The sequence below is a fragment of the Jaculus jaculus genome, chromosome 7 (assembly GCF_020740685.1).
Source record: "Jaculus jaculus isolate mJacJac1 chromosome 7, mJacJac1.mat.Y.cur, whole genome shotgun sequence".
Lineage (NCBI taxonomy): Eukaryota > Metazoa > Chordata > Mammalia > Rodentia > Dipodidae > Jaculus > Jaculus jaculus.
The window spans coordinates 25,524,533-25,539,332 of record NC_059108.1 but is presented as its reverse complement, the minus strand read 5'-3'; the positions used below and the strand labels follow the sequence as shown (position 1 = coordinate 25,539,332).

The following is a 14,800-nucleotide window of genomic DNA, read 5'->3' as shown; positions in this document are numbered from 1 at the left end:
AGAAGGCAGACTTCCTTAATCCTTTTTCTTATTTGATCTTTTTTTTTTTGAAAGATGTCAAGCATATTTTGCATTCAGCAAATAATTTTATCAAATATTCTTTAATTTCACAGACGACAATATGAAACAAGCACAACGGTTTTGCAGTACAGTTTCAAGGTGTATACAAATTACAATACAGAGTTTAACACTTGTGTAACTGACATTTTGAACTTTAGATTTCCATATAAAACTTACAATTTCAAATATTAGCCAATCTGATAACTTTCTCATAATATAAAAAGGATGAGATGCAGATTTTCACTAAACAAACTCCATAAAATATTTAAGATAATCATTAAAACTCAACATTAGAATTTATAAAGATTAGCTATAAAAATATATTGGCAAGTCACTCTTCTTATAAAGGTACCATTGGCTACATTACAAAATAGTCTCTAACGTAGAACTCCCTCAACTAACTGCTCTATCTCAGAACGTGACAGCCCTTACATGAAATTGATTGTAAAATTCTCTTGGAAAGCTTTGGTATGCATTTTCAGGTTTTATAAAAATTTTTTCAGAGCTTTTATAAACACTTCATTCTATTAAAGCACAACAGTAATGGGTATCCAACAGCATTTACGAATCAGAACCAAAAAATCAAATCAGTATGTATTTGTAAAAATCACCTTTACCAGAGTAGGCAAAAAAAAAAAAAAATTGAAAGTATCATACTTTAAAACAGTTCTTTTCTCCATTTTTCTGATAAAAAAACAAATGCTACAAAATCATCCCACTTCATTCATGTAGCTTGCAAGCCTTTTAGGAAAAGACCTTAGAAACAGTTAACCCATTCTTAAAAATCCTCTCCAGTTCAACAAACTTACTTTTAAAAACTCATCTAAAAAACTTCACAATACGACAGGTATACACAATCAGACCACACAATTTATATATTTAGTAATGTTCAAGTTTTCTTTTACATTTGTAATTTAGAATTTATTGGTAGAAATAAGACACATGTAACCACATACAACTGATAAAGGCCAATCCCACGAAACAGTAAGAAATGCATACATACAGGGTAAATTGATTTACAAATTCAATTGACTAGATTTCACCTTATAGACCATTTTTGGATTGACGTAGAAAACTTGAACTGCTGAAGTTCACTTCCTGCTTCTTGAGGATGTTTCTTGTTTGCAAAGTCCCCAGTTGTGCCGGCAGCTTCTTACGGCCTTTTGCCTCTTTATCCTGTGACCAGAGCTCTTGCATAAAGACATTTATTTACCTTTGCATTGCAAAAGCCTAAATAAAAATTAACTTCACTTTTATAAAACTCCACTAAAAAGAAATCCATCTAATTTTTGGGTCAGTCCACAAAAATACTTTCTTTTTAAAAAAAATCAAACACTTTTATGAGAATAAAGATCCTTCAAAGTTTTTAACTCTTCTATGAGAGTTTTATTTTGATTTTCCAGGACTGCAACTTGATTTTCCAGGCATTTGACATACTCTTTCTTCTTTCTCTGACATTCTCGAGCAGCTTCTGTTTTTCATCAATCTTTCTCTTTTCAATTGGGGGTCATCTGTCTTAGTTGCCTGAGAGGTAAGAGTGACAGACGACGTCATCACCACAGCTTGTGGCAGCGAAGTGGCCGATGGTGTGGTGCGGATCTAGTATGTCTGCACATCTCCTGATGCACTTTGCACAACCACCTGGTTGCTGGGCACAAGTATTTGCTGTCCGTCAGAGGTCTGTGCATACTGGAGAATCGGACCTTGCTGAGGATTGCCTGAATTTGTCATGGTTAAGGTTTGTAGTCCCTGTACTCTGTCTGTGCCTGGGCTGGCCAACTGCAAGGCTCCATTTGGGGCAATGGCAATGTCCTGTCCGCTGCTGGTCTTGTAGATGGGAATTGGAACAGACATAGAAGTAACAGCAGAAACGCCAGGATTTTCTCCGTCTCCTTTTCTGCTTCGTGTTTCTTCAGAAGAGAGGTCTTTCAAAATGTTTCTGTAAGAAGGACGCAGTGCTAGGATCCTGTGAGTTTTCTGTTAGGAGCCTATGCTGTCAGAGGAGTCCTGAGACTCCTCACTTTCTGATAAAGATGAAACCTGTTGGGCAATATGAGAAATATGAGCTCCCTGAACTGCTGAACCAGGCTGAGGTGCAGTCTTGGAAGTGTTACTCTTGTGGGAAACTTCCATAATCAACTGTGGCCGTCGCACGCCACCACCCAGGGCAGACACGGTCCACTCCCCCTCCCAGGTGGATCCCAATTCACTTCCCAGTCCCCCTCTGCGGCGAGGGCCGCGCCTCTGTCTGGGGATCGGGCGGGGACGCGCAGGGCCACTGGAGAGCTAGCTGTCCCGGGCTGCCGCTCCTCCGCCGCCCCGGCATGATCGACACCAGGCCCCCCGGGGCAAGAGGGGGCCAAACTGAGTGCCTTATTTGATCTTTCCTGGAGACCAAGAGGTTTGATTCTCAACCTGATTCTTAATCTGTTCAAACTGACCACACCTTGCCCTTCCTGGGATACTATAAAAAACACAGTTGGAGCCTCTTAAGCAACTTGACTCAGTTTGAACGGGAAGAACTTAAGACTCAGTTGTACCTATGACCATGACCAGCTGAGAGGAAGGCATCCTCAGTCACCGACTATATATCAGTGAATGCAGATGTACGTCGAAGCCCATAGACTTACTGGGTCATTAGCTTCCTGTGCTTGTGTTCTCAAGGCATCCCACAGCACCCCAGAGGTGGGGACTCCTGACCTTTGTGTGATAGGCCCTGAGTTGTATTTCATGCAGAGCTGGAGAGCCTTAAGCTGTAGAAGTTGATTCGCAGGCTTCCCAATGCCCAGGAAGCTGAGAGAACAGTACTCCAAGCAATAAACTAACCTGGGTGTCTGGGTCTGGACCAACTCATTTACTTTAACTGGACAGATTGAAACAGGAACTAGATGTGGCTGTCCTGGGACCCATTACCATACTAGGACATCAGAGGCCCTGGACCTTGTCCATATCTCAGATCCACGGGGCACCTGCATGTCCTGTTGAGTGCTCTGAGAGGTGAATGCTAAGGCAAAACTGAGACTTGTCAGGGGAGGGGAGTGAGGAGACTGGGAGAGCCTCAGGTCTAAATGTGAGTTAGAAGGCTCAGCGGCAGTGTGCCTCACCGTGGGGCCGTTTAACACGTTCATGTTTATCATGAAGAGGCTCCTACACTGGAACGCTAAGGTTTGACTGCCAGTATGACTGTGGTGCTTCTGTGCCCTCCCCCCATCGTGGTTTCTGGTATGGTATGGTATGGTATGGTATGTAGACAGAGCAAATGCTCATTCCCTGGATCACCAATGATCATAGCCATGTCTTCACTTTTTGGGGGACATGAGTCATCATTGCAGATAGCTTCCCCAATTCCAAACTGCCTCAAATGAGACGCACCTATGACAGGGTGTTTTCCTGGGGACAGGTATACTGAAACCCCATACCTGAGCTCATGTCTTTTTAAACAAAGAATTGAAATGAACTGACCAGGATGATGTTCATAAACTATTATATTTATTCCATAAAGTCTGGGAACCAAAGGGTGAGGATTTGGGTTTATTCACGCGGTCTGAGGGCCCATGTAAAAGTCCATAGGCCTAGAGGGGGTAATGTGAAAAAGGACATTCTATGAGAGGCTTTGTGCTTTAAGAAATCAAAGAAAAAAACAAAACATCCTTTCCCACCCTGGTGACAGGGACTTAAGTGTTGGGAATTGAAGAACCTAGGAAAGCAGGAAAGGGGTCAGAAACACCTTACAGGCTCATTTGCAAAGCCTGTTGGCCCTGGTTGATTTCCCAGCATCCACAGAAAGCCATGTGTACAAAGTGGTGTGTGCATCTGGTGTTCATTTGCACTGGAAAGCAACCCTGCCCATTTATGCCCTCTCTCCCCTCCCTCTCTACCATCCTTCCTCTCTCCCCACTCTTGTTAATAACTTCAATAAAAATACAATAGGACACTAAAAAAATTTATGATCTACTTTTAGAGAAAGTTCCAGGTGCTACCAAAAAGAATATGTATTTTGTAGCATTTGTATGGACTATGCTGTTGATGTTAGGTGCATTGGATATATGTCATTCAATCCAAATACTTCTGGTATTTATGTGAAGATCTGTTAGATGGCTTCAATACCCACCTCTCACTACTATTATGCTTGGGTCAATCTGATTTTGCAGCCAGTTTCATTAAACATTACTTCGTGTACCCAGGTTCTGATATTCGAACTGGAACAGCTGCCTGTTACCTATTATCTACCGATTCACCCTGAGAGGGTCTGTCCTTTGTGAAAAGGTGTTTCTTGGCAACACAAAAGGGAATCCTGTCTTCTAATCATCCTGCTTGTCTTTTTTGAATTGGGCACTGAGACCACTATTACTCAGAGTTCCAACAGAAAGGCCCATGTTCCTGACGTGCTCATAATTTTGGAGTGCTCTTCTTTCTGTTTCTCACATTGACTGACACAAATTTAATTCTCTCCTATGGGCTGATGTCAATGCTTGTCTTTTGCTGTCCAAAGGATTTGTTCAAGTGTTCTGCAGAGATGGTTGGGTAATCATATATTGCATTAGCCTATTCCTATCATGACAACTCCTTATATCTCCTTCAATTATGACCTATAGCTTTGCTGGATACAGTAATCTCAGCTGGCAGTTGTCTTTTAGAGCAGTTCAAGTGCTGCTCAGGTGGGCTTGCCTTTATAGATGACAAGGTGTTCTTACTTTCAATATATGGAGAATAGAAGGGCATAAGGAGTTGGGAAAGTGTGGGCTGTGCATGGGAAGAGTAGTGGAGAGTTGTGTGTGGAGAAACACACAGACCAAACCTAAAATTCAAGTGAGCACTATGCAAGCACAGACAAAAGGGACCAGGGAAATGTTTATGCACAGTGGAGATTTATGTGAAGCTATGAAACTGGGTGTGGCAGTTCATACCTTTAATGCTGTCACTGGGGAGGCCCGATGCTCGGGGCCAGTTTGCATTTCCAGGGACTTAATGTAGAAATGTGAAGTCTCACTCTTTGGCTACAGAGATTTCTACTTGTTTCAGTCTTTGCCTGACACTTGGCACATTTGCTTGATGTGGAGGTAACATTAGAAGAGGAAGGGACCTGAGATGGGGCCACGAGCACAGGGAAGCAGAAGAATAGTGAGACAACCCTCCTTCCCACAGGAGCTGAGGTTCACGTAGCCCAAGTGCTGCTACCACATAGGCCCAGCATCCCCTGCACTAGGTTCCTGCAAGTCCTTGCCTGTACCCTCAAAGTGGTCATGGAGGCATCAAACATGGCTGTGTACCTGTAGAACATGAGTGTCTCAACAGGTTGACCAGCAACGTGGATATCTGCCTTCCATAGCAGATGCAAGCTTCTGGAAGGAGAGCAGCTCACTGACGTGGGAGAGAATTCATGGACATCTGATAGCATTTCGGAGTGGTGGTTCCTGTGGCAGTTTTATCCCTACCCAAGGGTCGCTTCAGCTTCAGAGCCACTTTGAGTTTTAATGGACTAGTCACCAAGGTTGTGGTCTTTCCACCATTGCTCCAGCTGACCTTCAGAAGTGTCAGCTTAGAAGCTGATGGATTCATGGTTAAGGAACAGTGTTAAAATACAGTCAAAGATAATGACTACTGATTGCCCAGTAACTAGTCCCATAATTCATACTGGAAAGGCTCACCTGACACAATCCTGACCATGAGTCATAGGCCAAGTCGGAGCATTATGTTCACGAGTAGCATTGGTTTGGCCAGAATGGACTGACCTCATGTGGGTCTACATTGAAGGGCAATATGGTGCAAAACAAGCCTATGGAAGCCATGCTTAGCGAGGTTGTAGCAAATTACAATGTCAGGCATGGATCTATAACTTCCAGTCAGTGTGACCAAACTACTGAGATGTGAATCTCTCCTGACAGTTCTTGGGGGCTTAATGTACCTCCTTGAGAGCACAAGGAAAGGCTGTTGCTGTGGTGTTTGTGTTCTGTAAAGAACCCTACTGAACAGGTGAATGCCTTCAGGGACCCCAGTTTTTGATGGGAAAAGGTGGCCTGCCACCTGCTGCTTCTCAGAATAGCTCATATCCCTTGAACTTCTGGGCTATATTGTGCTATAGTACTTTTTGTCAGTGTGAGATGGCTGTTGGTTTCTCTGGCAGAGACGTGGGAGACAAGAGCAATTGCCACTTGTCCTCCCTCAGGCCGCATGGCCCAACCAAGCTTCTGACATGTAGTCACTGGTGACTCTGGCGTGAGGAGGTGGTGGTCTTCCAAGGGGTACAGTCCCTGTAGACCCTCCCGATGCAAAGACCTGCACAAACCCTCAGGCCCCAGTGCCCCCCAGTGATGGGAAATGCCCTATGGTTTCCCTCAGTCTTTTCTCCCAGCTTCTGTGCACACCAGTGGTCACTTGGGCTGAGAGTGTAAGGGACATGACACACCAGCTACAAGAACTTCTGGATGAACAGATTTAACAACTAGAACGAAGATGCCCAAAAGACGGGAGTAGGCCAAGATGTGTCCCAGCCTCACTCTGGATCAAATCTGTAGCAAATCAGCATTAGCTGGGACCACAGGAAGGATTCAAGTAATGGTGTTCTGAGGATGGAGCATGACTCTCTGGAGACCAACATTGAAAATGTGGTTGTTCCATGTGCTTCCCCCAAATGAAGTTACAACTTCCACATCTACCACCCCTCTCCTAATTCCTAAATCCCCAAGCATATCTAGAAAACAAGGCTCCAGGTCTGTAGCTTACAAAAATGGCCTTCAGCTCTTGGTGGACACGGTAAGATTGACCCTCTCCAGACATCTGGCCAGGCTCTGTCTTTGCCACTCCACACTTGCCACCAGGTCGGTGAGAGAGCTAACAATTCTGACCTTTGGGCTTTGGTTTCTCCATCCTGAAAATGGAGCCAAACTCCTTGAGGTTTTAGTACATGGACTTTGCATCCAGACATGGTGGTGCCATAGTCTTCTCACTCCTGGGCTGTGCACTGGACTGAAAAAGGGACTCTACAAGTTCACACTGACAAGAGAAATACTGCAAATGAAAAGGAAGTCGTGTAATAGGAAGCTCTGGGACAGTTCAGAGCTTGTTTCCAGGTGTTTTGAATACTGGTACAAGTTCGTAAAGCATCCAGCCACTGCTCTCTGGTGAGCTGCAATCTTGAGAGAGTAGAAAATAGGAAAAGAAATACCTAATTGAAAGCACAGAGTTTGGGGGGCGGGGTTTGAATCAGATGTCTCCCATGAACCCATGTGAATGCTTTATAACAAGCTACTAGAAAATTTTGGAGGGGGGAGAGTTGGAGCCTTGCTGCAGGAGGTGCATTACCTGGGGATGGGCTTTGGAGTGTTACATCCCTAGCTTCCCTGATGGCAGAGAGCAGCTCATTCTCTTGCTGTGTTCTGTCAGCTTGAGAGAGGAGATGATGTCCAAACTCTGTCCTGCCATCTTGAAATTTCTCCTCCCGTTAGCTGCTTTTGGTCAGGGCCTCTGTGCCCGCAATGGGAAAGTAACTAAAACAGACACATAAAAAAACCTGGGGTGGAGGCATTTTCTAATGTTTTTACTGGTTTTATTTTGGCAGGGCCTTCATGGATATCATTAAGGTATTTATGAATATTCTAATTAATATAGGCACTTTAAGTGCTGCCTTCCTCATATTGTAGGTATGGAAATGTACGTAATTTTTCCTTAGAAACATTGTTTTCTTCCTGGTTTTCAATGACCCATTCATTCATCTTACAATAGTATTTACTTTCTATGATTCATGCATGTATTATAGTTTTTCAATTTTCCTATAATGATTTGCTTACTGGGACTGGAGAGATGCCTCAGTGGTTAAAGATGATTGTCTGTCAATCCTCATGGCCCTGGGAGACTTCCCAGAATCCACCAAATGCCTTGTGCACAAAGTGGTGTATGCATCTCGAGTTCAATGACAATGGAAACAATCCTGGCCTTTTCAAGCTACCCCTTTCCCCTTCATCCCCTCCCTCCCTTCCCCCTCTACCATCTTTCCTCTCTCCTCCCTCTTGTTAATGAAACGTCAATAAAAATATACCAGGACACTAAAAAAAAATTTTGATCTACTTTTGGAGAGAGTTCCATTTGCTGCTGAAATGAATATATATTTTGTAGGAATTGTATGGAATGTTCTATAGATGTGTTAGGTGCATTAGTTCTATGTCATTTAATCCAGATGCTTCTGGTAATTTCTGGGATGATCTGTCAGTGAGACGTGGGTTTTGCAGCCATCTACTTCTAAGCTTGGTTCGATCTGATTTTCCAGCCTGTTTCATTAAACATGACTTATGTGTACCCAGGTTTAGTGTACGTGTTCAGAATTGGGAGGTCCTCCTTTTGGATTGTTCCCTTAATCAGCACAGTGGCCTCAATCTCTTCAGACTAATGCTGGTTTGAATTCTACCTGTCAGATATTAGAACAGGAACACCTGCTTGTTACCTATTTTGCACCCTGTCACACTAAAAGAGTGTCTGTCTTTTATGATCAAGTGTGTTTCTTGGCAACAAAACAGGAACAACCCAGCCTTTTTATCCATCATGCTAGTCTCTTGAACTGGGCACTGAGACCGCTAATAATCAGAGTCCCTACAGAAAGGCTCATGCTCCTGACATGCGTGATTTTTCTCGTGCTTGTCTTCCTAGTCTCTTGCATTGACTATGAGTCAAATGTGATTCTATGGGCTGATGTCAACACTTCTCCTTTTCCATATGAAGGATTTGCTCAAGGGTCCTGCAGGGCTCGTTGAGTAGTCATATATTCTTGTAGCCTGCTCCTATCAGGGCAAGTCCTTGTTTCTCCTCAATCATGACACATAGCTTTGCTGGATCCAGTAATCTCAGGTGGGAGTTGTCTTTTAGAGCTGTTGAAGTGTTGCCTAGGTGGGATTGCCTTTATAGGTGACAAGGTGCTCTTACTTTCCATACATGGAGAATAGAAGGGCATCAGGAGTTTGGGAAAGTGTGGGGAATCCATCGAAAGAGTAGTGGAGAAGTGTGTGTGGAGAAACACACAGAACAAACATAAAATTCAAGAGAGCACTATGCAAGGACAGACCAAAGTGGCCGGGAAAATGTTTCTGCACAGCTTCTGGAAGGAGAGTAGCTCTCTAAAGTGGGAAAGAATTCATGTAAGTCTGGTAGCTTTTCTTTATCCAGCCTTACCTTGCATCTCCTGCCTTGGCATTGCACCCTTCAAGTACACAACTATGTCGTCTTCGGCTTCCGTCAACGCTAATGTACTTATTACATACAGGAAAGGGTTTTACCACATGGTGTTAATCTGCCTAGCTTCTGTCTGGCAGGAAGCAGGCAGCAAACACAATAATGGCATTTAGACCACCCCCATCGTGTCCCGAGTCTCCTCTGTGACAAATGACCCTCCTGTCGGGCTCAATGACCTTCATGTTCATTGGCTGTTCTGGCTCTTCAGTCATTACCGCCCTGCACAGCCCACTGTCTTCCCTTTCCTGTTCGACAGTGTTCTGGAATAGACTTGCTGGCCATGGGATCTTTGTGCCCATTGTACTCAAAGGTATCTGCTTCATTGGGTGTGGGGGGGAATCTCAAGTTCATCCACACTAGTATCAATTTAATGTGGACATTTCAGGTTATACTATGAGAGAAATGATCCCAGACTTCCAAAAAAAAAAAAAAAAATCTCCTAATATATCCAGGGAAGGCAGCCAGGGTGGCAGACTGACTTGGGCTACCTAAAGGCACTCAGTGTATCCCAAAAACTCCAAGGGAACAGAACCCAGGTTATTGTTGACTCCTGAGGACTTGGGTCGTCTGGTTCAGACTGGCAGTGTGGTACAGCAGGTCCTTCAGGATCGCCGTAAACATGCTACTTTCTAAGAAGTTGACCATGGTGAGCTGGGGGCCGTGGCTCAAGGCTGGCAGAAGAGCATAGGATTGGATTTCTTCATCCCACAGTTCTCAAATTTTGGGGTCTCCTGAGTGGCTGATGCTGACTCTGGAGGAATCTGAAGGGGCCTTATACATAAGTGGAATAATAAAATACCACTGTGGGCCAAGGTTTGAGCTGGTCAATGGTGACCAGGCACAGGGGCAGAAAACTCAAAGACAGTACTGAGGGGCCCACAGCATTTGGCAATGGGGGTGTCTTGAAGGAGCAGGGCCGCTGTTCTAGGTGACCTTATTCATGGACATGCTGGAGACATTCAGGTTGGGGGAACTGAGAGAATGGCAGTTCTTCATCTTCAGGGTAATCTCTCCCATGACAACAGGTATGCCTATTGCCCACCAGATAGGCCAACCTGAGGTAAAGGTCAAGACAATTTTGGGGGTGAGCTATCGTGAGGTGGTCGGAGCTGCACCTTCTTCCAGCCCCTCCTTTTAGGTTTTAATGGAAAAGTTTCCATCTTTTCCATGGGATATACTTTGTGCTCCAAAGGATGCTCAAATCTCCCCCCACCCTTGACACCTTATTTACTTTTGCTTTTTATAATTAACAACCTACATGATTATAAAGAATTTCATTTGGTAATTCCCTCCCTTCTCCCTCTTTACCCTTTGAAACTCCACTCGCCATCATATATACCCTCCCCCTCCTAATAGGTCTCTTTTGTTTTGATGTCAATATCTTTTCCTCCTCTTACGATGGTCTTCTGTATGATGGTCAGACACTGCAGTCACGGATATCCAGGCCATTTTGTGTCTGAGAGAGCACCTTGTAAGGAGTCCTACCCTTTCTTTGGCTCTTACATTCTTTCAGCCGTCTCTTCTGAAGTGGATCCTGAGCCTTGGAAGATGTGATAGAGACATTGCAGTGCTGAGCACTCCTCTGTCACTTCTCAGCACCATGATGCCTTCTGAGTCATCCCAAACTCACTGCCATCTGAAAAGAGAAGGTTCTCTAACCAAAGTGAGAGTAGCATTAACATAGGGGTATGAACATTTTAAAAAAGTGCTTACTTGGCAGTTTTTGATGAATATAGTATACACATTTAGCCAGACAGCAGCAGACTTTGTATCCCTAGGGCTCATGACTACCCCGTTGTAGGTTTTCAGTATCAGGGATGTATTCCCTCCCATGGAGGGCTGTTGGTTTCCCCATAACAGACATGCCAGTATTGTACCCATTGGCTCATTTGGCCTGTTTGGACAAACATAAGACTTGCAGTGACCACTGTTGGGTATTTTTCTGTGATGATTTCTCTCTCCCCCATTGAGCTGAATGTACTGTGGCTTTCCCGGCTTTCTGTCACCTGGTCTACAAGGAGGAAGTTGTTTTCAGGTCAGTTCCAGCAGGATTTCTCAGTGACCTTGCAGCCCAAGTGTGTGGAGTCTTCAGCAATAGGTCTTACCATCTCTTCCTAGAGGGAGACCAAGGGCCTTATCAATGGCCTGTACTGTTCTGAAGGATGCACAAATCGTGAAGAAACTTGCAAATTCTGCTCTCATCTTCTTCCTCTGTTCTCATCCCCCTCTAAAGCTGCTCAATCTCATCCTCCAAGGAGGTCAGGGAAGAACTTCCTGAGTTTGCACAGCCATCTCTTCTATGGAATATTAGGGCTATTTCCTGGTAAATTCAGGAAACCTTATTTGTGTTAGATTTGTTCTCTACTTGGGACTTTAGTGTCCTTATGAGAGACACAGCAGCAGTGATGTTGGGGAGTCTGAGGCCCAGAGCAGAAGGGCTTTCCTACTCAACACTGCTGAGAACTGGTATGGCCAGAAGAGGAAGGGAATTGCTCAGCACCAAATTACCACAAGGAGGCTGACTTGACTTATCTTCTGCAAAGCTTCCTGTAAGATGCTGGCCTCAGTTTCCCTTCTTACCTCCCTTGAGCACAGGAGGCTTCCCAGTGAAGGTGACCTTTCCAAGCCTAAGAGCCTGGCTAAAGGGTGAGAGGAGGAAACCACCCATGGAAACTGAAAGATAAAGCTTGTCTCCGTGTGCTTGCTGTGGCGCCTGGCAGTCATGTCCTGCAGATTACACACGACCCTGATCCATAAACTTGACTCCACACCTCAAGTGGGGGTAATCAGAGCTGCCAAGGTTATGGCTGGAATTTGGTTTCTGTAAAAGCAGATAGGAAATCATCCACAAGCAGAGACCATCTTTCTCAACTCAGTTTGGGAAGAGCAGTTGGGCCAGTCTCGCATGGCTGTACTAAGCCTAGGGTCATGGTGAATGCTGGTGTGGAAGTTTAGCTATGCGCATGCTGCAAAAGCCATGTACTGTGCCCACAAACACAAGGGGATGCAAGAAGCATCACTTCCAATGGGTCCTGATGGCCTGGGAGCACACCAGAAAATACCTCTGTGGCTTTCTGTGGGTGATGGGCGGGGAGGGCAGTTTGGCAAGGAATTTCTTGAATAGCCTCCTTTACATAAGCAGGATTGTTCTGCCATCTTCCACGTGCCCTGCTTCTCAGTAAGAGGGCACCAATGCTGCCTTGTCCTGTTAGTTGAATCGTAGGAGCCAAATGGCCCTTCTCTTCCATAGAGGACATGCAGATGAAAACCTTACTACTTGAAATGTCCACGCACTTAGTCGGCCTTGGATGGCAATAGGCTTAAGCCACATTTTGGTCTTCACTTTCCCTCCAATAGAAAGCATCACAGAGCTGTAGCAGAGATCACGTGCTTCCTGTGTAAACTCAGAGCTAAAAACTGTGAAATACGTAACATGTAATTTCTGTACTAGGCATTCTATAATTTACTCCAATAACAGGTTGTTTCATCACTGAACAATAAATGCGCAATGGAGAGAGATGAAAGGAGTCAACCCTCCTCACCGTCATTCATTATACTCGTCTTGACTTCAAATCTATATGCAAAACAACTGCACAGATGAATTAGTTTTACAAATTCAAAATGTGGCACAATAGCATCCCAAAGTATCCTATGTCCTGAAGCGTTACAAACGCTGTCAAGCTTGGAGCCCAACACCCAGGCCACACATTTAAAATCGTGTCACCAGTATGTGACTATAAAGCAGAGTTCCTGCACTGACTGTCTTGTAAGACCAAAACAAAACCCATGGTACTCCGATGATTGTTTAATCCAATAATGAGGCTGAAAAAAATCATGAATGCTGAAGTCGCGTATTTACTGAATAGTGTTAATTTTACTAGCCGAAATCAGTTTCCGTAAGCCCACAGAAGTCCTTGTTCATTGCTTGTACCTCTGCTCTTCCAGCCTTAAATAGGCTGGGGGAGGCAGCAAATGCCAAAGAGCTGAATTCTGTACCTGAAGTTGATTCAGACTTCTGGGCTTCATAGCAGAGCCCTGTTTATTTTCCAGCTAATGGTGAGGAAGACTTAAGTGTCTCGTGTTCTTACTGGACCATTGGTCTTTTTCTTGGAAGCTGAGGAGCTGCTCTTCACATGGGGGAGGGGTGCAACTGAGGACACATACATCAAGGCTCTGCTTTGGTCTGGCTGCGGCACTGTGTTCACTGGGCTCAAAGCACCTTAATGATCGCTGAAGCCATAGAATACCTGTTAGCTTGGATTTCGTGAGCTGTGTGTTAACCATGCAAGTGACAGGTGGCCAGATGAGCACTTGTTTAAAAGTTTCCAGGAAGCATTGCGATTGGCCTTCGCCATGGATGCCTTGCTGGGTTAGGAGGTTTCCTATTCTGTTAAGAGAATGCTGCTGCTTAGCCCTCTATATGTCATGAGTACTGAAATCCCAAGACCACTTGTGTCTCTGCTATATTTACAGGGGAGACCCTGAATGTCGTAGAATAACACTTGAGCTTTTAAGAATCAAGACTCAGTCGCCTCAACTCCCACTCTTGGTTGTGAGGCATTTGTGAGAATATGTAAGGTCAAAAGACTTTCACTGGGACAGAGGTCATTTCAGGTGGCAGAAAAGCAGCTGCTAAGTTCCAGGTGTCGGCTGGAGAGGCAAAGGGGATGGCCAGTCGTGTATTTTTAGCGTCCTTTGGCTCCATGGGAAGGTGGAGAAATCTTGGGGCTTGAGACAGTGAGCTTTTTACAAATGATCAAAGTCATGTCCTCTTGAGGGTCATGATTTGTGGCTTTCTGGTTGGATGTTAAGAAACCTCAGTCGTGCGTTCCTCTCATTCACTTTGACTTGTTACTTTCCAGAAACTTGTGAGAGCTTGCAACTCTGGCCGCCACATTTGGCATGTCAGGGCAGCATCTTAGTCCACTTTTCAGCCTTCTTGTGCTAAGATGTCAGAGTAGAAAACACATCCTCAGTCCCCAAGGAGCTGAGAGGAAAGTGTCTGACTCACCTGCCCATTCCCCAAGGTCTTCACATGACCCTTCAACACCACCCTGAACTTGGCTCTTCTGTCAGAGATTTGGCCACTCGAGACCTGTTATGAGTCTTGGATGGAGGAGGCCTGGATTCATTCTCTGTATGTCTTTGGGAGCCCCTGTAGGTGCCATTGTCCCTGTGTTTTTCCTTGCCTTGATGTTTGAGTCTACCTGCATGTGCAGACTTGGTGGAAGCCTTTGGATGCTGCCATGGGTAACCATTCTCCCTTTGAGTACAGGTAGAACATGTGTTAACCACTGGGCTACTGGTATCAAAGACTTAGCAGGATGTGAGCTTGTGATGGGACTTGGGTAGCCTTAGCTAATGAGTAGAGGCCACAGTGTTCCTGTGAGAAGGCTCCTGTTGGCCAATGAGTCTCAGATTGATAAAACCTGCACTTGTCTCACTTAGGCAGGCTTCACAGCCTGGAGAACCCCTCCTGGGGTTCTAGGCACTTGCTTTTGATGGGAGGCTTTGTATTGGG

General features: G+C 44.8%; 1 pseudogene; it reads right to left on the bottom strand.

The window, feature by feature from the left end:
• Nucleotides 1-1,322: 1,322 nt before the first annotated feature.
• LOC123462200 lies at nt 1,323-2,193 on the bottom strand (annotated as a pseudogene).
• Between the last annotated feature and the right edge of the window lie 12,607 nt (nt 2,194-14,800).